This window comes from Protopterus annectens, chromosome 7.part0 (assembly GCF_019279795.1).
Source record: "Protopterus annectens isolate FY-2018-M chromosome 7.part0, PAN1.0, whole genome shotgun sequence".
Taxonomy (NCBI): Eukaryota; Metazoa; Chordata; order Ceratodontiformes; family Protopteridae; genus Protopterus; species Protopterus annectens.
In genome coordinates this window covers 345,339,821-345,367,783 of record NC_056739.1, presented here as the reverse complement: position 1 = coordinate 345,367,783, position 27,963 = coordinate 345,339,821, and positions in this window count along the sequence as shown.

Here is a 27,963-nt window from a genome sequence, read left to right as displayed (position 1 = left end):
AAAAGGATAGAGAAGACAGACCTTTCAGATGTTTATGTAGGCAATTGCAGATGGGAGTCTATGGTTGATCATTGAACATTCTCATCGAACATTCGATCATCGAAATTAAATCATTGAATACTCATTCATCAAATGTTCACTTCAGTAAAAGTGTGAGCTGGGGAAAGTAACTAGTTGGCTAATATTTCCCAGTCTCTCACCTCCGTTTTTAAAACCCACCCAGGTGGGGGGCTGCGACACCCACACCCCCTACTCTCTCTACATATGTATATATGTATATATAATATCCACTCCAAGGTTGCACTACAGTGGAGAAAAGGGAAAGTAGAAATTTGCCCTCTTCTTCACTGCAGTTTAACCTCTGTGTTTATATTGGGGGGTGTGGGGGGTGCAGCCCTCCTCTTGGGTGGGTTTTAAGTGCGTGACACAGGGAAATGTTGGCTAGCTAGTTACTTTCCCCATGTTGCATTTCTGAAACGAATGTTCGATGAATGAACCTTTGATATTTTAGTATTAATGGTTCAATTAAAGGATCTTCAGTGATTAACCATAGACCAGTTGCAGACATTAGTTTTGCATAAAGTTCTATGAAGAATATTTTATAGCTTTTATTAAACCTGTTTTACTGTGACATATAAGCCACTCCAGGTTATGAAGCATGACTGTTACTTTGTGTCCAGTTGAAGGCATAGTTTCCCCAAATCAATGAAATGTAACAATCCAGAATCATGACCTCCACTTTTGGTAGCTTGTTTAAATGCAGATAGCCCAGTTAATGCTACATTGCGAAATCAGACCCTCAGTATCTCTTGCCATCTATCACTGCATGAATGGATAGTAAGTAATTCAGGCCAAACTGGAAAAACTTTAATTTAAAAAAACTGTTGATCGAAGTGGAACACTAAACCCCTGCATTTTAGTAGCAGGTATGTCTGTGTGTGTGTGTACTAAACTCTGTACTACACTTCAGTTTTTTTTTTATGTAAATCACTGTGTTTCCTATATTGTACATGTCAGTATTGTGCATGTGTTGATGTTTGGATATCTTAACCACTGCAGATATTGCAAATTAAGTGAAATTGCTTTTGCTAAATTTTACATAAAAAGTTTACTTTGTTTCAGAAATGTTGACTTAACTTTTTTTTTTTTTAACAGAGAAATATAGCTTTTGATCTATGGTGAAAATCTATCCATCTTGGTTTCTTCTAGACAAGTTCTAGATCCCTTTTAAGCAACAGATAACTTTTTACCCTATCTCTTAAGAATTATGTTCTGTTCATTTTTCAATTCTGTCACAGCTTTGTCATTATAACCTGCTCAAAAAGGCTATTCCAATGTTCTACCACCTTTTCTGCTAATAAATGTTTCCTACCCTCTCGTCTAATCTATCCAATCTTGTTTTTTTAAACCATGTCCTGTTCTCATTTCTGCATTTCTTATGTCTGTTTATATCCTCTGAAAATCTTTAGAGGTCTTTGTAAATGTTTAGCCATATTCCATGCCACCTTTTTTGAAGACTGCAGCTGTAAAGTTCTTTAATTCCTGTATGTGCCTTTAGGTGAACAGCATGCAGCATTTTTGTTTACATATAACTGTCTCTATTTTGTCTTTGTGGAAACTTTATCATCTGACTACCTCGGATCCCTTTTTATTTTAGTGGATGCTTCTGCTTCCAATCCCATTGTGTGCTGCTTCATTGTGTTTGTTCCAAGAAGTATTTTTATTTTTTAAGTGAATTTGTCATTATTATTTAGGCCATTCCTGCAGTCTTGTCAAATCTTAATTCAGTTCTTCAGGTCTCATCTGGGGTGCCTGGTTTTTAGACTCTGCATGCCCTCCCTGTGCTCACGTAGTTTGTCTAGGTGGTCTGGTTTCTTCCCACATTCCAAAGAGATGTAGTGAGATTCCTTCATTCATCCATCCACAAGACCTTTTTCCCATTTTTGTACAGGGGGTCAGGGAGTCATTTCAACACTGACAGTCGTCTACAATCAAGGTTCACAAAGCCAGGTGGCTAGCCCTCCTGGATGTGGTAGGGAGATTGGCAGGTTCCAAATCGCCAGTTGGTGTGTGTCTGCACATACTTGTAGGGTACAGAAAATGGGGCTTGCTATTTACTTCCATTTCTCCTTTGGACATTGGTGCCAAGTGTCACTAATGGGGCCTGCTGTGGCTTGAAAGGGTGTATGGATGTTTTTCTGTTCGTCGTGTCTTTGCCATGGGACAAAATAACTTTTTTTGCTATCAAACATGCAGTGTCACTGATGCTAATCTACCAGATTAGTACAGATAGTTAAGGGTGGAAACTGGTAATGAATTTCATTCTCTGTTCCTGAGTTTAATTACTTTGGTTCTACTCAACTGCTGTATGAAATTGAACAAGTTATTTAAGCAAGTGTGCTCCAAAGTTCCTGCAGTTGGGCTTGCCTCAACTGATAAAAAAAAATACTGTGCTTTCCTCTTAGATGTGTAGATAAATGCTGACTGCAGTAATGACCACAGCATTTCTGTCAGTGCCTCTTAATGTTTTTTGGTAGTCACTTGAATAGCAGATATTCTCTTTACCAGTAAGGCAGCAATAAAGCGATTAGGATAGACTCTTGAAGAAACATGAAAAGATGGGTGCATTTTGAGGCTGCATTATTGGTAAGTTGTGCAATGTGCACTCACTGGGGTGATTTCCTTGAAGTTTCAAGAAGAGTTGCTGGGTTGCCAATCATGTGACTGGCTATTTTATTGGAAAAGAAATCCGTATATTTGGGAATACATTGCCATTCTGCTCCCATAGACCTGATATCTGGCTTCACAACTGGTTGTCCTGCGTCTTTACTGGAGGGCATGGTCCCTGTCTCTGTTTGGTCTACACTAGTTATGAATGGTACTCTTAACACAGACTTAGCATATGGATGGGATACTGCTTCATTCTGTACCTCAAAAGGAAGACTTTATACAACAGATAACTGTATTATTAACTAAACATCAGGCACCACATATGGATGTCTTGCATCTCTGCCAAAAAGGCATGGTAGTACATGTACAGTTACACTTTTTATGAATGGTGATATTAACATATACACTTGGAGTACTATAATTCTACATACCTCAATATCCAATAGATTCCTACTTTTAGACTTCTATGTTAAAATTTGTGTGCTGGATATTGTATTATGTAGACTACTGCTGTATATAAACTGCCTTTCTTCCCGCCTGTCTCATATAAGTACTCCATTATCTTTGGAAATTATTACTTTTGTTATCTAATTAGTTGTGTGAATGCATTTCCTAATCTGCCTTTTATTTAAATGTTTGTGTAAAACTGAATTTTGATAAAATACATTTATTTTCTCTCTTTTTGTATAATATTCATATTTTGGATACATTCTAATTTTTCTGTAATTTGTTCATTTATTGGAGTTTTTCTACTTTGGTCTCCACTGAAATGGGCCACAAACCCAGCTGGACAAACCCAGTTAAATGTCAATAAATAAAATAAATATAAGGTGCACATACTGCATGCTTAATGTTTTTGTACTAGTCTGTACTGTAAACTATTTTTGGTTCGGATTATTTTGCTGTCGCTTTTCCTGGCCTGTGCCTGAAAATGATCCAACAGAATCAGTGCTCCACTCCAGACAACAAATGGTAAACCGATTCTGTAGCTTGACATTTTTGTGTCTGCCAAGAACTATCCCCTTCACCCAACAATGTCTGACATATTTGGGTTAACGGTGACTTAAATGTTCTTCTGTGTCTTACTTTAGAGTCTGAGTGACAGATATTGCAACTTTATTCCACCTCATTTTCACTTTATTCACTTGTGTCTGCAGACGGACCTTTCTTGCACCTGAACATCTCAACTTGGATCTCATACCCAAGCATACTGTTTTATTTATATTCCGTTATATCAATTAGGTTAGGGTGCACTTACAACAGTAAGCAGGCAGCAGGTACCTTCTTGACTGTGTTTTATTTCTGCAGGACTGTATTCCCTATAGTATGTGTGTAAGATGGAGTAAAATATGTTGCTATTTATATATTTGCATAACTTTTTTCCTTGCTTTTACTGATCTTAACATATTGCCGTTATCTGTATGCTAAATCATGTTTGCTTATCTGTAAATCACTGTATCAGATTGCTGTGCTTCAACTTGGTTTATCTGTGCAGGATTGATGCACACTTTTGCAGTTCACAGTTCATGGGAAATTAAATATTGAAAACTGTTGAAGAAAACCTAAAAACACAAAAAACAATCCTTTTTTTTTCCAGGGGATAAGCCTCCATGCACCCTCCAGATACCCCTAATTTATATATACCAATTCCATGGTCAATACCACTGTGGAGAAAAGGGAAAAAGCCCTCAAAAAAATCAGTTTTCCTGCATCGTGCAGGACACATTACAAAGAAACACACTGATGTTGATTTGAATAAAACCTCTCCACCACCAATGTTTTCAGCAACATGTAGGCAGGCCTTATAACATTCGTTCCATGCAACTAGGTCCTAACTAAAAGGGGTCCCTAATACTAACGTTTTTCTTTATGCCGCAGGTTGGTAAACATTCTTTATTCTTTTTTTCTACCCCCCCCCCCCCACTGTGAGTCTTCAGTCCAACACCAAATCCTTCTTCCTGATTCCCCTAATAAAACTCAGTGTGTCAAACACATTCTTATGAACCTTAACGGGCCGTCCTTTTGTCTGGACCTGGCTTCTTTCTGTGAGATTTCAATTATTGCTTATTGAACCATGTGCTGCAATTATCTTTGTTTATACCAGAACCCTATATTATTGCTCAAGAGATCTCTGTAGACAGCTGGAGTTTGTAATCCTAGAGGACAGCGCCATGCTTAAAATGTTTTGATCCATGCATCATGTCCTCACAAGAAATGTTTATTGGTTGTATATTTGTAACTAGGAAGGGATGCTGTGTTAACGATGGCCAGTCTGTCTTTAGGAAGAAGGGTCATGCTGATGTGTCCTGTCTTAAACCAAGTCCTCTTTGCCCTGATACTGATTGTAAAAGTGAGTATGTTACGTGGTATTCATTGTAAAGAAATATAACATGCATATGTCTGTTTATTTATTTTTTTTTTCAAAATGTTACACTCAATCTTGCTTCAAGGAAGCATTTTAGTGAAAGCAATGTTTGCGAGTTGAGACTGCTTTTACTAACAGGAGAAAAACTGCTTTATATTTTGCAAATTATTGAAAATGTTTGTGTGCATTTATTAACCAGGTAAACCCACTCAACTCTAATATCCCTTTTCACAGCCACCCCTGGAGCAGTGATCTGTTCAAGTGATTTACTCAGACTCACAGTAGGCAAATGAAGGTGGAAATAATAAAACTCTGCACCCCTGATAAAAGGAAGCAGCTTAGTAACAGCTGAGATCCTTAATCTTCTGCTGTACCAGACATCCTCTGTTTTGAAGAAATATCCTTTTATCCCAGAGATGTAGCAGTCTGAGTTGATTATATGTTTCCACCTACTTTGGTTTTGTAGCTGAAATGCTTGAAAATGGGAAATTGTGGAAAGAGTTTCATACATGTGGATTTACTTCAGCAGCTCGAGTTTCCAAACTTTGAATTTTCAAATGTCTGAGACCATAAGATCAAAGTTTTCTAAAAAATGTTTTCTTTAAACATTTTTGCAGGGTGGCAAGCCCCCCCCCCCCTGCTAAATACATACACCAACTCTGAGATTGAACTGCAGTGAGGAAAACTGTATCTATCCCGCTCCATGCTGTGTGGCGATGTCCATTCAAAATGTATGAAGTTTCAAATATATATATATATATATATATATATATATATATATATATATATATATATATATATATATATATACACAAAAAGTACTACAGCTATATGAAAAAACACCCGAACCAGTAATTGAGCACACTTTCATTTTTTTAATATACAAAAACTTCAGAAATAAGAAGGTACAAAGAAAATCAGTAAATATATACTACATGTATAAGCAGTAAAACAGTAACAGCCAATGAAATAACCCTATTCTCCTTTAAATATGCACATATATGATAATGAAGTGAGCTGAAAAACCATGTACAATATACAGCATACAGACGGTCATGTGAACTCGGGTAACCCATTTCAAAGCCCATTTTAAATTAATATCATTCAAACCAGGAGTTGAATCCATTCTCAGCAGAAGCTGCCATTTGAGTTCCCCAACGGTCAAACACTGTTCTACTTGCTCGAATACTAAAAATAGAAAATTTTCAAAATTAGTTAGCAAATGCCTATCTAGTGCATTTCGAGAGTCAGAACTTCTGATAGCCCCACAATGTTCCTGCTATATATATATATATATATATATATATATATATATATATATATATAATTTTTTTTTTTTTTTTTTTTTTCCAGCTGCTCCCATCAGGGGTCGCCACAGCAGATAATCTGTTTCCATTTCTTCCTGTCCTCTGCATCTTGCTCTGTCACACCAACCACCTGCATGTCCTCTCTCACCACATCCATAAACCTTATCTTAGACCTTCCTCTTTTCCTGTTACCTGGCAGCTTCATCCTTAGCATGTTTTTCCCAATATACTCTGCATCCATCCTCAGCACATGTCCAAACCAACATAATCTTGCCTCTGTGGCTTTGTCTCCAAACCTTCCAACCTGGGCTGACCCCCTAATATACTTATTTCTAATCCTGTTCATCCTCGTCACACCCAGTGCAAATCTTAACATCTTCAACTCTGCCACATCAAGCTCTGACTCCTGCCTTTTTGTCAATGCCACTGTCTCCAGCCCATATAACATAGCTGGTCTCACTACCCTCTTGTAGACCTTCAGTTTCACTATTACTGGTACACGTTTGTCACAAATCACTCCTGACACTCTTCTCCACCCACTCCATCCTGCCTGTACTCTCTTCTTCACCTCTCTTCCACACTCACCATGACTCTGAACTGTTGATCCCAAGTATTTAAACTCATCCACCTTCACCACCTCTACCCCCTGCATCCTCACCATTCCTCTATCCTCCCTCTCTTTCACACACATATATTCTGTCTTAGCCCTGCTGACCTTCATTCCTCTTCTCTCTCTAGAGCATATCTCCACCTCTCCAGGGTGTCCTCCACCTGTTCCCTACTGTCTCACTACAGATCACAATGCCATCTGCAAACATCATAGTCCACGGGGACTCCTGTCTGATCTCATCTGTCAACCTGCCCATCACCATTGCAAATAAGAAAGGGCTCAGCTGAACCTTGATGTAATCCCACCTCCAGCTTAAACGCATCTGTCACTCCCACAGCAGACCTCACTGCTGTCACACTACCCTCGTACATACCCTCTACCACTCTTGCGTACTTCTCTGACACTCCCAACTTCCTCATACAATACCACAACTCCTCTCTAGGCACCCTGTCATATGCTTTCTCTAAATCCACAAAGACACAATACTACATCTTCTGACATTCTCTGTACTTCTCCAACAACTCTCAAAGCAAACATCGCATCTGTAGTGCTCTTTCCTGGCAAGAAACCATACTGCTGATCACTAATCATCACCTCCCTTCTTAACCTAGCTTCCACTGCTCTTTCCCATAACTTCATGCTGTGACTGATCAGTTTAATCCCTCTGTAGTTACTACAGCTGTGCACATCACCCTTATTCTTAAAAATCGGTATCAAAAGACTTTCTCCATTCCTCAGGTATCCTCTCACTTTCCAAAATTTCATTAAACAATCTGGTTAAAAACTCCACTGCCATTTCACCTAAACATCTCCATGCTTCCACATGTACGTCATCTGGACCAACAGCCTTTCCCTTCTTCATCCTCTTCATATCTATCCTTACTTCCTCCTTGCTAATCCATTGTACTTCATGATTCACTATCCCCACATCATCCAACCTTCTCTCCCTCTCATTCTCTTCATTCATCAACCCCTCAAAGTACTCTTTCCATCTGCTCAACACACTCTCCTCACTTGTCAGTATGTTTCCCTCATTATCCTTTATCACCTTTACCTGCTGCACATCTTTCCTAGCTCGGTCCCTCTGACTAGCCAATCGGTACAGGTCCTTTTCTCCCTCTTTAGTGTCCAACCTTTTATACAACTCTTCATACGCCTTATCCTTAGCCTTTGCCACCTCTCTCCTTGCCATGCACCTCATCTCCTTATACTCTTGTCTACTTTCTTCATCTCTTTGACAATCCCACTTCTTCTTCGCCAACCTCTTTCTCTGTATACTGTCCTGTACGTCTTCATTAAACCACCAGGTCTCCTTGTCCTCCTTCCTCTTTCCAGATGTCACACCAAGCACCTTTCTAGCCATCTCTCTTACTAGCTCTGCTGTAGTTACCCAGCTATTCAGTAGCTCTTCACTGCCACCTAGTGCCTGTCTTAACTCTTCCCTGAACTTCACCTCACAATTACCCTTTTTCAATTTCCACCATTTGATCCTTGGTGCTGCCCTCACACTAATCCTCCTCCTCTTTATCACCAATGTCATCCTACAAACCACCATCCTATGCTCCCTAACTACACTTTCCCCTGCCACCACTTTAGTCTCCAATCTCCTTCAGACTGGCCCTCTTACATAAGATATAATCTACCTGTGTGCATCTTCCTCCACTCTTGTATGTCACCCTATGCTCCTCCCTCTTGTTAAAATACGTATTCACCACAGCCATGTCCATCCTTTTTGCAAAATCCACTACCATCTGACCTTCTGCATTCCTTTAACACCATACCTACCCATCACTTCCTGATCCCCTCTGTTCCCTTCACCAACATGCCCATTGAAATCTGCCCCAATCACCAGTCTCTCACCCTTTGGTGCAGTTATCACCACTTTATCCAACTCACTCCAAAAATTTTTTTTCTCATTCATCGCGCACCCAACTTGTGGAGCATATGCACATTCATCATTACACCATCAATTTCCAGCTTCATAAACATCACTCTAGCCGACACTTTTTTCACCTGCAAAACACTTCTTTTTTAGCATACTGTTCCATCAGGATAATGCCTACGCCATTTCTCCCTCCCATCCACAGCATGATAAAACAATTTGAACCCACCTCCGATACAGCTAGCCTTGCGCCCCTTCCATCTGGTCTCTTGTACACAATATACCAACATTCCTTCGGTCCATCATATCAGCTAGCTCTCTCACTATACCAGTCATACTGCCAACATTAAGCGTTCTGACCCTCACTATCGCAATCCTAGCCTTTACCTGCCTTTGGCCATGCCTTCCACCTCTTCTCTTTCGGCCAACAGTAGCCCAATTTCCTCCAGCACCCTGTTGGCCAACAGTACTGGTGGTGGTTGTTGTTGTTAACTCAGGCCTCGACCAATCCAGTATGTATATGTGTACTTTTATCTGCATGTATGATTTGGCAAAATTTTATGCCGGATACCCTTCCTGATGCAACACTCCCCATTTATCCGGGCTTGGCACCGGCACAAAGAAATGCACTGGCTTGTGCATCCCCAGTATATATAATTTCTTTTTTTTTCACTCCAGGAAACTAACTGCTGGACCACCAGTGAGGAAAACTGTCCTTTTATCTTTGAAATTTAGGAACCTCAAAGTTAAGTATGGAAGCTTACAACTACTTTAATTGTTAGTTTAATTGAAAAAACAAATGTTTGCAATCATACAGGAGTTATACAAACTGGATGTTCCTGAAGTGATCTTGAATGTTTTAGTGGTATGCATAGACATGATTTATAGAACTGATTTATTACTATTATTGTAGATGTCTCCACCTCACCTAATATTTTTATCCAGATTTGTGCATTACTCAAAATAATGTCTGAAGTTAGAGTCCATTCAACGTAATCCTGAAGATGTTCTTTTAAAATAAACGAGGTCTTGTTTTCTTAACTTTTGTCATTAAAATGCATGAAGCAATATCTCTGACATTGCAGGACAGAAGGTAGTTATCACTGTTGCTGAGGTGGTAGTCAGAATCTTTGCACAACAAATGTCACCATAACAGACTTTCACAAAGCTTTAGCAGGAGACTTCGATGCACTGGAGACAAATTCCTAAGATGCTGTTTGCATGGGTTCTGTTAGCTAATTAAGTTTCACTGCATTTCTAAAAGCTTCCAACATGCCAGGAATTAATTGCAAAGAGGTTTGCAGCTTTGCTGCAGGTACCATCTGTCCACATATAATGCTTTGTGTGCTGTGACAGAGCCCTGGTGATGCAATGCCACAGCATTCATCTTGTACTACTTCAGTCACATTTATTCATTCTTGGGTTCAGACTTTGAAATGAATGTTAACTCCAGTTGCTATATAAATGATGTGGTACTATTTGGGTGACATTATGTATGCTGTAGGGTCATATGTTACTAGCTGTCAAATGGCATGCATACAGCACAACTGAACATTAGTAGAACTGTTACCTGAATGAATCACTGGTGAAGCATTCAGCACAACTTCAAGGATTTAGCAGCCTGTCCCCATTTATCTGAGGACTTCATGGAGAATATTCTCACCTAACATGTAGGCATCTTGCCTCTTCATTCCTTATATTGTCTAGTAATCTCTACTGTCGGGTTAACCCTGACTGCTCGGGAGGAGCAAATAAAATCTTTTCCAGATATATCTAACAGAGTGAGAAATAAAATTAAATTTACGTTGTATGTTAGAAAAGGTTTTGTGCCAGAAATTTTCACACTAAGTTTGAAAGCTGTCAATTTTTTTTAACTTGTCTAGCAAAGCAATTGGATCCAGCGGAGGGCTAATTTTTGTTTAGGTACTTTACTTCTGTTCTTGATTAAGCACAGATCTGCCATATGCACTGCAGTCTGACAAGAGAGGAAAGAGAATGGGAAACAAAAGAGCAAGTTGGGCAAGATTGCAGTCTGTTAAATAACCGCGAATGGTCAAATATTGCTCAGCAGTAAACCTGGAAATGTTGGCGCTGGGTATGGCTGAATATATGTCCTTGGTGTGGGAATTAGCTGTTGGTGTCATTTGGGAGTAGATATACATTTATGGATCAAGTACAGCAAGTGAAATGCCTATTTTATTTAGTGGTTATGGGGCAGTATGAGATCAGAGGGGTTTGTTTTTTTTGTGGGTTTTTTTTTTTTACTGTGTTTAATTGTTTTGCATTGCTGCAGTATTGTTTTATGTTACAGTTTTAATATGCAAGCGGCTTTATATGGGTTCAAGTTTTTTTTTGTAATTTATTACCTGGTTTTCTATTGGTTTCATTTATATTTATAAGTTAAGCATATTATTATGAATCTTGTTCAGTGATGAGCATAATTTCCAAGATGAAATGATTTCTGGCATTATCCAAAAAAAATTCTCTAAATGAACATAGAGCGTAGGATTTAGATTAACAATGTACAGGAAAGCATCCAAAACTTTGATAAATGCTTATGCATTTAATTGAATGTATGCAAAGAATAATGATTTTAAAGACAGTATTTATATTCTGCAACATTTTGCAGACTATATGGCAGATTCTGCATCTATACATTTCCAGAGTTTCTGCTTACATGTCCTTTGTGCTATACATATCTTCCTTTTTAGATGGGCTAAATAAGTGAATATTGACAAAGCAGCACATTAGCATTCGTGGGAACCAGCAATTTTGTAAGATAGATCAATAGAAGAGAGTCTTAATGAAAAGGAAGCCATTAAGCCAGCTCTTGTAGCAGCACATTTTTATTTTATTTTTAATTACTTGTACTGAGAGACAGGAAGACATCAGGAAGAAGAACACGGTTGTACAGGAATCCAATATGTTTCTCTAGATAAAAGTAGAGAACAGTGGAATGTCAGGTATACGTGAAAACTTTGTTGTGGTAGTTACTTTGGATATGGGATCAGGTTGAAAATAGGGTGGACATCTTGGTCCACTTTCATTAGATTTCATAGTGACATCACTACTTTTTCTGGCTGTTCAGTGTTGTCATTGCTTGACACACTAAAAATGATCAGCCCTTGATGTGTGCTACTGGGTTTGTGACAATGGAAGGTAAAAATGTGGATGAGGAAAAAGGGAAGTAGGAATAGTGAAGTAGTAAATATTTTACACGTAACCATTCTCTAAGAAGAATTCTTAGACTGGCCAACTCTGGAGAAACTGTAGCAGGGTTCTTTTTCTCAACAGTACTTGCTATAACCTAGAAACGTTTCTTTTTAATGGAAGCCTGAGATGACAAGCTTGAAGTTATAAATTACAAAAAAAATATGTAGAAGACCAAGAATTGGAATAAATACATAGAAGTCTAAAAAGCCTAGGTATTAAATGATGTGTTAAATTACGCAATACAAAAATAATTGGTCAAGATATGAAAAGTCTGTTCTGGAGTAACAGTACTGTACGGAAGCAGTGATGCCAATTACATTTTAAAGTAGAAGGCAGCAAGCACGGATAGTCAACAGATATTTCTAGCACTGATTTCTAACCAGCAACACATTGCAGCAAGAAAACCTTCTGGCAGTTGCCTCACCAAAGACTCCTCATATGTATGCTAATAGGAAAAAAGAATTCCATTATCAATGGACACCGCCCTTGACCGTTACACATTTACTTTATGCAGGAACTTCAAAGTTTTAACACATTAATGAAGGGTATGAATTTAAGCAAAGGGCATTGCATAAAATCTTTTAAAATGCCAACAATTCTAACGTTCGCTCAACAATTTTTAAAACTACATGTAAGACTGTACATAGAGTTGTGCTTGAATAAATATGGCATATGATCCGGAGACCATTATGTGGAAACTGCAAACTGGATGAAAAGAAAATGCCTACTCTAAAGTTTATACAACTTTCTTTAATTGGCCTACATGTTGGCATTACTCATTATAAAAAAAAAATCAACTTGATTGTCATTTATATTTTACAATTTTTTTCAAACAGTTCATATATTTCATCTGTTAAGTATCATTGCACTGACAGATACAATGTTTCTAGATTCAATACTTGATGACTCTGCTAGTCTAAACTAAATGCTAATAAACAATTTATGCTTTATTGGTAATTTCAGCTCATCTGCTTCCATGATGATATCTTTATTTTTTTATTTTCTGAGGTTTTTTTTGTGCTGTAGAGATGTTTGGATACCTTTGGTAGCACAAATGAAAGCAAGAAAGGAACAAAAATTCTTACTTTGTTTATGCAGAATTTTGATTCTGAATGCTTCATTTTGTATTTACTGGCATGCGGGACATTGCTTTGATAATTGTCAGGTTGTCCACTGTTGCACAAAAAGGTATAGGAAGGCTATTTTTCCAATCATTGCTCTGTTTATGGACTGACATTTTAAAGAAGCCAGTTATGACAATGAGCATTAGTTAATTTCTAGTCCATCTCATGAATATAGTTCAAAACCGTGCTGGTATTTCTGCAGAAGATTTTACCGATCTGTACACACACATCAGCTGAGCAGAAGTTATGCACTCTATCACTGTCAATCATGGGATGGGTGTGTAGGGGTTCTGGGTGTACTGCAAGCTTATTTGGATTTTAACACAACTTAAAAATCTCTTTTTATCCATTATATATCTCCTGCAAATGCACAACAACGGCTGTTTAGCAGTGCCTGTAGCTGGTGCATGTGTTACCATAGTCAGAGGCCAGTTTATAGAAACTAACAGGAAAAAATTATTCAGCAGTGTTGCAGAAAATGCATATTTTCAATAAAATGCAAGTAAGGATTAATCATTGTATAAAAAAAAAATACCTATCCACCAACTGTACATTTTTCACCTATTGCCTACTAGCACCTAAACGCAAGGGTCACATAAGCCTACACATACTGGTGATGGTTTACTAATATCCTTGCTGTGAAACTAACTGCTCATACCTGCCGCAGGGCTAGCCACTTGGTGATGTGAACATTAGCTTTGATGGTGGTCAATATCAGTACAACTCCTTGACCTCATGTGTAAAAATGGGGAAAAACATGGGCAGGGAGCGATGGATAGATACAGAGTTTTTGTTTTTATTTACTATATTTGGATGTTGACCTGTTAGATGAATTAACATATGTCAGAACCTTTTTAGCAATGACCAGGACCACCAAGACGAGGAGGAATGCAATACAGGTAGTGATTTTCAATAATGCAAACTGGAATGTTTTAGATAGGAAAGCAGTGTAATAATCTGTGCTTATAGATTCTGTAACCTCCATACAGGCAGTGATCGTAGGTCAGGACTGAATAGAGGGAAATGAGTTGTGTTACGCAGATCCTAACTGCTGCACCAGTGTTGTCCTAATCGTATAAAACTAAAGCAGATGGAGGAGGTTTTCTTCATTCTATGATATAACGAATAGTTCCAGTTTTCAGACGCATTATAAAACATTTTATTTCAAATTTGACAATATGGTCATTGTAACGTACCTCTTTATGAACATGATTGTCATTTTTCATATCTGACAATGTACATTTTTAGTTCAGAGATTTAGCTATGCTAGCCCACTGTACTGCATATTAACAGCATTGTTGTCATAAGGCTCAAAACAGCATCATAAGGAAGCATTGCAGTAAATGTCTGGATAGAAAACAGTGATTTCAGCACCACAACATTCTTATGTCACTATTCAGCATTTAATTATTTTTGTAGCTTTATCTCTCTCAACCTTATGGGTGTGGGAGACTATCCAGGAAGCATGGGACATAACACGGGATGTGTATCCAAAGTCACGCACGTACAGAACGGGTGCATGTCCAGAAATAACTGTAATCCACAAAAACCAGATGGGCAGCACTCCAATATCAGCACAAAATCCTTCATTCAAATAATGATCGTACCCACAATGGGAGCAAAAATAACCGTTTTAGCAAGAATTCCTTCGTCAGAGCAATAATCACAAATGCACCCACCTCAGTCTTCAATAACAAAAATCCATCCATCATTGGTTGATCACAAGTGCTCATTACCTCACCAGCCCATCGGCTGCATGTTTTATGACGGATGTGAGAAGAAAACAGTAAAATCCCCCAACAAAACCCTCTTACAGTAATTAGCATATGCAGAATCAACTTGGAAAGCACATCCATGCAGGACCCAAAGTAACAAACATTACTTAGCTGTCATTATTTTTACTCAAAATGCACAATATAGAGGTGTTTTCAGTATCCACGTTTTCAATAGTGGAAATTGCATTATTAAATGTAACCTATGAGAGCATTTTGAAAGCATCTTGTGTTTGCAATCTTTATTCTTTTGCAGATGCAATACAATGGAAATAGGCCGATTTAATCAATAGACGTCTTGAGATCTCATTATTCTATGCACATTTTTCTGAGCCGTGGTTTTAAATGAAAAAATAACAATACTGAATAAAAAAACTGAAAATACTTGATTTATCTGGTTGCTGTATTTTAAACAAGTCTGACACTGCTTTCTTGGAAATACGTATGTTGTATTTTTCATGCGGTATTTTTCAATAAAACGTTACTCAGTGTTAATGCAAAATGTGTAGGGTGTCTCTGACTTAAAACTATTCATGAAAATAAAACTTGTAGAATGTTTCTGAACTAGCTTGCATTTTAGATGATAAAAAAAAAAAAATCTGACAGATTTTAACAAAATATTTGCAATGGAAAACTACCATGCTTATTTTTCACTGACATGCTTTTTTTTTTTTTTATTTTGTTAATTTGTATAGATTTACCAATTGCAACTGCAGTAAACTTACAGTACAAGTTAGCTTTCATCACTAAGTCTTTATTTCAAATTATCAAGAAAGCTGTCATTATGAGCGGCCATGGTGGTGCAGCGGTTAGCATTGCCGCCTCACCGCAAGAGGTTCACCGGTTCGATTCTCAGCTGGGGTACCTTCTGTGTGGAGTCTGCATGTCCTCCTTGTGGTCATGTGGGTTTCCTCCCACATCCCAAAGACATGCAGTAGTTGGATTGGACACTCTAAACTGGCCCTAGGTGTGAGTGTGTGTGTGCCTTCTGTGGAAGGTTGGGCGCCAGGCTGGCAACTAGACACCGTAATAAACTCCACTGCCAATCATGAGCGGACAGATGATCCGCAGTGGCGAACCCTAACCGGGAAAAAGCCGAAAGAAGAAAGCTGTCATTACATGGTTGTGCTTGCCAAGTGCTGACACCAGGACAAGACACTAAGTATTTTGGCAGTAATTAAGCTAATATTCGCAGTGACATTGTGATGCGCAGTCATTCTTTTTGTTATCCTTGGGTAAAAATAGCCAGGTTTGTAAGATTGTATCAAACCTCTCAACTGTACAGATTTTTGCCTCCCCTTTTTGGCCTGTTACTCATAAAATTGTGGTTTGCTGGCAAATCCTTGCCGCATCTCTGAGGACTGAAGTCGCAAAATGACAGCCATCTGAGATTCAGACTTCATACACTGCAGAAGATTCATGCTAATGTAAAACCTGTTGTATCAACTTTTTAAATTTGTAAGAGCAATATTTCAAGGTTGTCCCTATTTTTGGGGCTTTGTTCCCCCATTATTTATGGCTTATTTCCAGATTTCTTACTGTAAAACTTTGAGAGCTATGGTAACAGTGTTTGGTACTAAAGCAATACAAAAATGCAGCCACTTTTTTTTTTTTTTAATTGGTCCCAGTTATAACCTTCACATTTGCATGACTGATTTCCTATTAGTATGATAACATACACAGTTTGTGAAATGTTTACTGCTTAAACAACAATCATGAAAAAGCAGCAGGACTAGAAATCTATTCCAAATATGTTTTTTCTATGAATTCCTGAGTCAACTTATAAAAAAAAAATAAATAAAATAAAAAGTATGGTTCTTCAGTATTTTATTCAGCTGCAGGATTGCTGATAGAACTTCATCAGGATTCTTCAACATGTTTCTCTAATACTGTTCAGCATAATAAACTAAATATTCACAGCTGGCTCCATAAATATTCAATGTGCTATGTACAAATGGCAATGTGAGAGCTATCTTGGATGCAGGAACGATGGACGTGGTTGAAAAACCAAATGGTTCTTCTAGCGGTTCTCACTTGGAGCACAGCCATACTGAGTGTAATGCAGAATAGCTCAATGCACATTTTTGTTTATCTGTGACCTGGAGATCCTTAATGGGTAAGGGTATCTGAAGGAATTTACATGCTATGCATGTGCATATGTATAGGTACAACAGAAAATGAAGACTATTTGATGCTCAGTGTAGTCATACTGATACCCTCCCAGGAGGAGGAGCACTCTGAGTGAATTCACATGTGCAGAGTGTGCGGCACGCAGTGTCACATGTGCAGTGTACGCGGCGCGCACAATCACATGTGCAGAAATAATTTGTAGGTGGAGGATAACGTGTCAGTAGCGAAAACAGCATAGGTGTGTAATATGTGCATGATGTGCACCCACATATCCCGAAGGGGGGTTTAGGCACTTGACCAGGGGTTAACAGTAGCACAGGGCAGACCGCATGCTAAAAGTATGAATGCCACAGCAGTCACCAGGGAGCATCCTTCAGGGGGTTAGGGTGCATGAGCAGTCTGTGTTCCCCTTAATAGCAACTACTGGACTAGTAGGCAGTAGGGAAATTGTACATGAGTCAAGCTGCGTCTGTTAGCATTGTTGGCTTAGAGGGGCTCAAAGCCTCCCAGTACAAAGCTGTGAGAGATCCCCAGTCTGACAGCAATGTAGGAATCAGAACTGTTTGCTTTGCATAGCAGTGGGGGTGAAAGAACATTAAGTAACAATGTGGATATGTCTTGGAAACTTGTACACATTTGTACTGATACAGACAGCTTGTGTGTGTATTTCTATAAATAAGCTATGTATCTTTACCTTTACACTTCCAAGGTATTTGGGCTACACATTGTGTTCCAAAATGGCATGTAGTTGTGAAATGTAGCATTTATGAAATATTTGCACTATGTTTTTGTAAGCTAGGACTTGCGGATAGTTTTATTTGCTTCCTCTGTTAGGTACAGAACCATCCATAATGTGTACATTTTATAAAGAGATTATCTAATGACTAATCATTACAAGCCAAATATTGCATCTCATTAGTCCTTTAGTTAAGGTGATCCCTGTTAACAAAAATCTTGTAACACAAGTTGCTTATAGATCGCATGGCTATACATAAACGTAGGTGGTGTAATTCTACAGTGTGTATGGTAATCTGGTCCATGTAGTAATGTATTACTGTTTATGTACCTAGTGTGGTTTTGCATCCCTGTATATGTCTGAACTAATACATGTACACATTTCTGTGGACCTGGAGTGTCTTGGAGAGGGCATTCTCTGCATGCGCATGAGCTTCTATTCTTGTATTACAAGCTCAGATGCTATACAGGGAAGGTTGGGCATTCATTTCATTCAGGCTAGTGTCCAGTGGCTTCTTCATGCAGTACTGGTTCTGATATTGGTTCTGGTGCTGCAGCTACTTGCCTCTGATGTCTGGGCCCAATGTCATGCATGCTTCTTGCCCATCTGCCTCACTCACTTAAACCCAGATGTCCAGTGAAGCAAGTATTACACAGTCCTGCTGTGGTGATTGTTATGGACCCTGGATGTACTTTGAGGGCTTATTTCCACACACCAGCCTTACTCTGTACTAACCAACTTCATTCATCATACCAGTTTTACAGGTTATAATCAGAATGTGGGCATTGAAAGCAGAATTTCACATCAACTCATTCAGTGTGTTTAATGTGGTGACTGCCATCTAGATATTTATGAATAAAGGGAAAGGCCAAAAACTCAATATTTTTAAGAAATGTGTAACAAACTTAAAATATGCCATATATTAATTGTGTAATTAACTAAAGATAGAATATGTTGTCTTAAAAATAATAGTAATTTCTAATAATAATACCCCTTTGTTAACCAGGGAGGCCTTTGAACACAAGTACCTTTTGAAGGATGAACTGCGAGCAATGTTGGGATAAATAACTGGGAAATTAAGGCTGAGGGAATCTATCCCTGTACCACTGGAACTATAGCTCACAGCCTTAATAGTCTGCACCCGCTGCCATCATGCAAGAGACGCCAAGAGTGTTTTTAGTGTTTAATTGTTTTGGTCGCCTGTGCAGCACACTATATCAAATGGGTGGTAGTGATGCATCTCTTCAATCTTGGGTGACGAGCTGCCTGAAGCCCCCCCCCAGTGCATGACTTGATTGGATACATTGGAATGCCTCAGACTATGGAATAAGTAACGCCATTCTTCATATTTTTTTTCCTTTTTGTTTTTCTTTTATGCTATATCCACACTTCATCCCAAAACCAATGTAAGACCATTCATACCAGAAATGGCTTAGTTTGTGCTTGATATTGGTAGGGCTTCTGTTCAGTTTATACTCCTCCCACTCAGGAAAGCTGAACCAGTAAAACCGCTTCATTTCCTTTCTACTTCCTGGTGTTACCTTGAAAAATATAAGGTGGCAGAATTGTTCTCTGGATCAGAACATTGAATGGGCTGTCTTGCAAGCAGTTTATTAAAGTGTTGTACTTTCTTATACTTAACCGCAGCATTATAACACTGCCATCTTTGTGAACAGCAACCTCTCCTTTGATAATCACATTGCCACTGTGTTCAGAAAGTCCTTTTGTGTGACACATCTTATTACTAAGGGTTTTGCCTTCAGGAAGAGAGGACATCCTCTCTTTCTACTCTTCCCTCATTAGGCCAATCATTGAGTAAAATGCCCCATTTGGCATGTACCTCACTAGACCCCTGCAACAGCTGGAAAGGCCACAAAGTACCTCACAAAGGATCTTGGGCCTTAAACATATGTCCTATGGACAGACTCAAAAACTCCAACTATTCTCTGCCTCATATCATCTACAAAGAGGCAATCTCTGCTTGACTTACAAAGCCATGTCTGACCTAGCCCTGTTGGAAATGTCACATCTAAAGAAATCCCAATCCCTCCGCACCACACGCTCCAGAGACCTCAACATCATTACCACAATTAACAGAACATGCTGGAGGGACAGGTTCATAACCCAGAGACTGCCCATGCTCTGGAATAGACTTCCCATACATGTCAAGCAGAGCACCTCACTGGCCCTCTTAAACAGGAAGCTTAAGGAGTGGATGGGAAATGGAAAGTTCACCCCGGGGGTCACTCCGGTGGCTCTACTTGATAGAGGCACTGAGAATGAACGTCGGGTGGCATGATGCCAGGGACTTCTATGGGCTACACTTGTAAAGGCTTCAGGGCCATTGGCCTAGTACACACCTATGAAAGTTTTTGTAGTTCTAGAAGGGTGGTACTTGTGCTGTGAAGCTTCACATACCAGAGGAAATGCTCTACCTGTAAATGTAGTACAATGCAGTGGTTTTAGTCTCTCCTAGAACGTTACTACAAAAATGGTCCTATTAAAGTTCTGTAAGGACCAGGAGTCAAAGAAATGAACTAATAAAAAAACAACTGGATGGCAGCAAGAAAAAGCAATGATATATTATTTTTATACACTGTTTATTAGTGCTTTTGTCTGATAAATTACCAAACTTCTTCAGATAAACTGCATTACACTGAACAACCCTTTTATACTGACAATGTGACATCACAGAGTACAACAACCAATGCAAACTCATAACACCATTTAAAAATACATTTTGAGAACAATAACATATATTTTATATTGCATATATATTACCTTAAATATAAATACATGAATATTATAAATATTGTGTTATAAACTACCTGTCATATGTTCTTAAATTCAGAAGACTGATTTTGGGAACAATAAAATATATTTTATATTGCACATATATTACCTTAAAATATAAATGCATGAATATTATAAATAATATAAATATTGTGCTATAAACTACCTGTCATATGCTCTTAATTTGAGAAGACTGTTGATAGAAATCATTTCATTTAGTTCTGCAGGGTTCCAGTATTCAAATATATTTGCCACCATGTTTCTTTATTTTCTAATACTAATTTCCACGGTCCGCCAAGGGCGTCTATCCTGACCTGATACACTGCTAAAAATTTAAAACTGAGTAGGGAATTTACTTTTATGCTTATAAAGGGCATTTGTATCTTTACTGTGGGAGATGTCATAGATTATGCTCATTAATCCTCTGGGATAGCCTACGTTCAGTTTTACCAACATAGAATGATGGACAATCTGAACAACATGCAACATAAACTACCCCTTGTGTATAGCGGGTATTTCTGCCCCTCATTTGAAATTTCTTGTTAGTAATATTTATACTTGGCTTACTAAGTACATATCTACATTGATTATAGGTGCCACAAGAAAACCTCTTACCTACTCTAGAGGTTACTTGCTGTCGCTCTAAATTATTTTTATAATTTGGGCCCCTCCTATATACAATTTTTGGGTTGATACCTAGCCTGTTGGTCAAATCTATTAACATTTTTTATAATGTTCCAGTTTTTGTTCATAATATCACTTATAATTTTACCATTATCATGGTACGTTGTAACAAAGGGGCAAACCATTGCTGCATTCCTATTGGTTCCACCATCTGGGCCATCATTTCTATCATTAACAGGGATATTATTGTTAATATTCATAATAACATGGTAAATATTCCCTACACTTACCATCTCCAGACTCTCTCATGATATTCACAAAACAATTGAACATAAATGCCTTTAAGTTTCAGAACCATTTAATTGCGTATTTGATTCGCCATTCTTTTGGGATAGCCCCTACTGTAAAACATATTTGATATATGGGTACACTCCCTTAAAAAATCCTCATGATTTGAGATCATACAGGCTGCCCAAACCATTTGGCTTTTCACAACACCCCTCTTGACATGGATAGGATGGTTGCTGGAGTAATGTAGGTATGTATTTGAAAATGTTGGTCTTCTATAAATTATTTGACTTCAACCCATCTGTGTTTGAAATTAAGACCTGTAAATATGCCACACTATCACAACTGACACGAGTAAATTTAAAAAAAATGGCTGATTTGATATATTCAATAAAATTATGAATTTCTGACATTGGCGCTTTCCAAGCAACAAACAAATCGTCCAGGTACCCAACATAAATACCAATATAGGAATAAAATGGACATGTGTATAGGAATACTCTTTGCTAATATTGTCATGGCATGGTGGGAAACGGGGGGCCACAGGCTGACCTCATGGCTACCCCTTCCATTTGTCTGTAATGTTTTTCAAAATATATACTGTTAAAACTTAACCATGTCTTGTAACTGGTTGTAAACATTAATTTTGTCTTGATGCAAGTTCATTGCTTCATACAGATATAAACAGCCATTCCTTCTCTTGCTTGTGAGGAATACTACTAAATAAATCTTTTACATCTATGGTTATGAATGCACCATCAAGGAAGGGATTCAATTGGTTACAAATTGTAAGAAACATACTACTAAATAAAACTTTTACATCTATGGGTATGAATGCACCATCCAGGAAGGGATTCAATTGGTTACAAATTGTTAGAAATTGTAAGAAACATACTACTAAATAAATATTTTACATCTATGGGTATGAATGCACCATCAAGGAAGGGATTCAATTGGTTACAAATTGTAAGAAACATACTACTAAACAAATCTTTTACATCTATGGGTATGAATGCACCATCAAGGAAGGGATTCAAATGGTTACAAATTGTTACAAATTGTTAGAAACATGCTACTAAATAAATCTTTTACATCTATGGGTATGAATGCACCATCAAGGAAGGGATTCAATTGGTTACAAATTGTAAGAAACATACTACTAAACAAATCTTTTACATCTATGGGTATGAATGCACCATCAAGGAAGGGATTCAAATGGTTACAAATTGTTACAAACATGCTACTAAATAAATCTTTTACATCTATGGGTATGAATGCACCATCGAGGAAGGGATTCAGTTTGTTACAAATTGTAAAACTGCCAAGAATCGCAGCACAAATTGGGAATATTATTCACTACAATTTTAAGTTGTTTATCCAGAAATCTAGCTATATAACTGGTCTTAGTTTTCCCGGAATCCACAATAGGCCTTAAAGATGGATCTCCTGTAAACTTATGTATCTTAGGGACCCCAAAAATTACTGGGATCCTAGGCCAATCATTTGTCATATAGTTGTATTCCTGTATGGTAATCTGTTACTTTGTGAGCATATCCATTAATTCCCAGTCTATTCTTATTCCTGAAATGTATTTCATTAATAGAAACCTCTTCATAGGTACCACTATACAACATGTTAAAATTTTTTGGATGTAGTCATCTTGTTGCATAATTACCATGCCCCCACCTTTGTCAGGACGTATAAACCTGAGATCACCATAAGATCTAAGACACTCTAACACACACTTATCAATGTCAGACATATTGTTAGCATATTCAAACTGTGGAAAAAAATGTCAAATCTAGTTCACAAGCTTTTTCGAATACTTTTAATACAGGGTGTACTTGCGGGTTAAAAACACTTGGGACTCTAACACTTGTTTCACCATTACACATCATTTCACTTCCATGTTAAATACCACATGCAAGTTCAAATTTCTAACACATTTTTAGATCCAAAATTAACTTCTCTAGGTCCACAGATTTAGTGGGAATAAAGGTGTATCCTTTACTAAACAAACTGGCATACTCTTCACCAAGAGCAATGGTACTATAATTATAAATTTTAAAATCGAATGCAGTATTTTCAGTGATTTTTACAGTCTGTCACTAACCACCACAAGTAACGATTGTTCCTGTTCCCATTCCTCTGTATTTCCAGTGATTGGTTTGGGGATATGGTCCCTGGTTCTGTTGTCTGCAGTTCCATAACCTTTCTGATCTCCGTACCTCCGGCTGGTCTAAAGGGACTGCTTCCCCATCAGATTCTTCATGTCCTAGTTGTCCATTCGGAAACTTGTTACCAGTTTGCCCTGAAGATGGGGAGGGATACGCTTTACCTTGTGCATATGCTACCATGTCCGAGACAGCTTTTTGTTTTTTCTGTGCAAAATGGCATCACACAAACTGTCAATGTCCTTGAATATATGGTCATACTGACTTTTATGGCTGGTAAACAAATTACTGTTCACAATCTTGCCGTCTAGTTCTTTAATCTCACCAAGTAATACTTCCATAATTTGACTGTTGTGTTTTATCAGTAGCTCCATCAGTTCGCATCCATGTTTGTCAAACATAGCTAGGAACTCCTGATGTAAAAGTGAATTTTGTTCTAACGCGGTTGGGAATTTCCACAACTGGAGTCCTTTGGGTACTAATTTAAATTTTAAACGCTCTTTGAAGTATTTATTCTCCTGTTGTAATTTACAAAATTTAGTGAGTTTATCTCTAAACTTATTCAACAAATTGTCAGTGCTATTACCCATTACCGGGACTCCAGATGCAAACTCATAACACCATTTAAAAATACATTTTGGTAATAATAAATTATATTTTATATTACACATATATTACCTTAAAAATATAAATGCATGACTATTATGAATATTATAAATGTTATAAATTACCTATCATATTTTCTTAATTTGAGAAGACTGTTGATGGAAATCATTTCATTTAGTCGGCAGGTGGGGGGGATTCCAGCATTCGGATACATTTGCCACCATGTTTCTTTATTTTCTAATACTAATTTCCAGGGTCCAGCACTGATGCATTATTTCCTCTAATTTAAATGTTTCTGGTTGTAGCTGTATGCGTTTTCTAATGTGTTTGCTTTGCCTTTTTTATCTCTTGTGTAGATTTTGCTATGGCTGAAAGCTTTTAATAATAGCATCAACTTAAAGAAACTGAGGTAACCAGTGATTTATTCCTAGAAACAATGTAACTGGAATGATCAGTGATTTATTTTCCCAGTGTGAATGTTTGTGCAAGCTGACAGATGTCAACATTTCCTATTTTGCCTGGGAGAAAAATGTTGGAATCAGAAAAATGGCACACAAAATTACTGAAACACCACAAAGAAATGTGTACATCTTTAATGTGTTCCTTGATGTCCACTATCTTTCATGTAATTCTGAAAATATCTCTGGAAGCAATCTGCTTAGGGCAGAGAACTGGATGGATTGCAGCATCTATAATCAGTCGTTCGTACACTGCATATGACCCTAAAATTTAATTGGATTGTTAATCTACCTAATAGCTGGTATTTGGGGTGAAAGGGAAATTGGAAAAGTGAGCAGATATGTAAGCAGAAGTAAGGAGGAAGCATGGACTCTTCACGGAAGTTATCCCAGAAGGGAAGCAATAATTGAGTAGGGGATGATACCCCCCATTTCCCCATAACTGTGCTCATGACCTATGGTTTTAAAATTGCTGTAAGAGGTGAAGTTTCAAAAATGTTGGCAGACCAGTAAATAGTCTACTATAAATCTGCACAAACTGGGCAAATCTGACCTTCCATTTTCCCTTCAAAAAAATCTAAGCATGTAGTTCAAACTATTTAGCTATCATACCAAAGTAAAACAACAGTAATGGCTTCTCTAGGCCTAGAGTAAAAAAAACTACTTCCTGAGGTAGTTACCCTTTATGGGGACAGGTCTTTCCATAACAATAACTGTAGTAGCAAAAGGCTGCAGGAAAGACGGCATGAAAACATTTGCTGTTTTTTTTTTATTTATTTTTTTGTTTTGTTTTATGTCTGTTTGTTTCTGTATATATCATTTCAATAAAGTGCTGCAAGGAACCTGCCCTCCTGGGGGAATGTAGCTCTAAGTGAATTTGTCACAGTAAAGTATTCTGAGGAGGTTTATTTGTAAGCTTAATAGTGAAATTGCAGACTGCACTTTGTAGTGATTGATATTAGACAATGTGCCACAGAGACAGGGACTTGATGGATGGAAGTCGTTTTATTCCATGGTGCAGTAAACTGATTCATTTTAGTAGGGAAGTGTTGAATTTGCAGCCCACTTTGTGCAAGGTGTGTGTAGTTTTTGTCCCACAATAAATTTTTTTTTTTTTTTTTTTTTTTTTTTTTTTTTTATGAAAGCAACTTTCCTTTATCAAGACTGTTTTCAGCATGGATACCTTTGAACTGTTTGGTTATGCTACACCATTTAGAATAAATGGTCATTCAAAAATGCATCTCTCTGATATGTGCAAATTCACTGAATGTTGGCTATATCCCACATGCAGTGACGCATTTCATGCACTGATGAGACAACCAGGTGTGTAAGAACACCTGTGTAGATTACTTGGTAAAAAGTTTCTAGGGGGTTTAATGACTTTTTTTGAGTTGCGTGAAATCTGTTATTCCTCAAGCTATGTCAGGTTAATATGAAGTGTTTTTTCTTTTGTTATGACTGTGACAGAAGTCTTCCCAGTATAATAAAAGTAAGTGTTTTTGTCCACTTTTGCCCTAATGCTTGAAACAGTTTCTGTGATTTTGTTAAATGGCCTGACGTGTAATTTGAGTGTTTACTTAAATGTTATGCAACTTGCCACTTATTTGTTTTGTCCATCAAATCATTTTGCCTTTTACTTAGAAGTATGGTGGTTGAAAAAAAACAAGAAAATGTGCAGAAACCTATAAAATGAGATTTTAGAAATATAATCTCACAAATACCAGTTGGTGTTATGATGGTTGACGGTTGTCAGCACATTTGTCCTTTTCGTTAGTATCTGTATCCGCCATCCAAAGACAGAAGTAACTATTATTAAAGTAACCTAGATGTGCCTTATAAAAAGTGACATTTTAATATGTAACAATCAACACTCACACTCTAGTATGCTCTTTTATTGGGACTGGAATAAGAATTGACTTTTTCCAGTCCAATGGCTACTGTTGTATTTTCCAAAAGGGTAGTATTTTACAAAAGTTTAAAGCACTACTCTGCACATATTAGCAGAGCTTTCTAAGACCCATTTAACTTCATTATCCATGGTACCTGGCTCTAAATCTGAGATCATACTATCGGATGAATCAGTGCTGTTGGGGTCTTTTAGTACAGTCTGTGTGTTTCTGCCACCTAATCATATTACCGTCTGAAAAGTCTGTCTTTTTCCATATGCTTATCTTTGTGGAAGGTTCCCTCACTATCCTCTCTTCTGGAACCGACCTCTTGCATTCCCCATATACTACTTTCTTCCAATTCTTTTGACAGTCATTTAAATATATCTGCTTATCTCCTCTTGCTTTTATGTAGAACTCTGCATCCAGATATCTTTCCCCAGCTACATTACCTTTTGCTCCACCCTTTTCTTGTCTACATATAACCCCCCAACAGGCAAATAATTTAATCATCTTTGTCTCTGGAGTAGGGTTTAATACCACTTCATCAGAAAGTTATTTCCATAGTAATTCAGGAACTGGATCCACAAGGTCTTAATGCCTTAAGTATGTTTTTCACCTCTGCTGCATGTTCATTAGGAATATTGTTCAACTTGCATCTATTTGGCCTCGTATGATTTTCTTACTTACTTTTATTTGATTCTAAACTTTGCAAAGAGAACCCAGTAGTCAGAGTAACCGCTCCAGATATCGTTTTCACTGACTATATAGAGCCTGGGGTGATATCGGTGTGTAAAGCTATTGCAAAGTCAGGTCTTCAGCTGCTGATGTCCTGTCTAATTTCATATGCCCAGGAAAAACATGTCTGTTATTCCATTTCTTTGACTTTTAGGCTTTGTCATTTCAGTCAACTATGATGAAAGTATATCTTTTGTGGTGTTGAATTCAAAAGATTTTGCAGACACTCTTAATGAATCTGACTTCCGTCTATAAATGGAGCATAGACTGGTCCCACTATAATATTGAATGGCCTATCAAAAACCTGGATTGAGATCATTCTGTTTTATTCACTGCCAACCAAGAACTGCATTTGACTTTTGCGGTGAGGGCATACTTCTCAACTGTCAAGATGTTTGCGGAATATAAAAGTTTTTGCCTCATTTGTGGTTTTATGGAAAATCACTGGGAATTGCAGTAATCCAATAATGACATGCATTTGAATTTCAGAATTCATATCCTTTACAAAATACATGCTAACACAAAAATCTGTTCTAGCAAGTTTTCAAGTTTGTGTGTGCAATATGTAAAATCTGTCCCTATTTTTT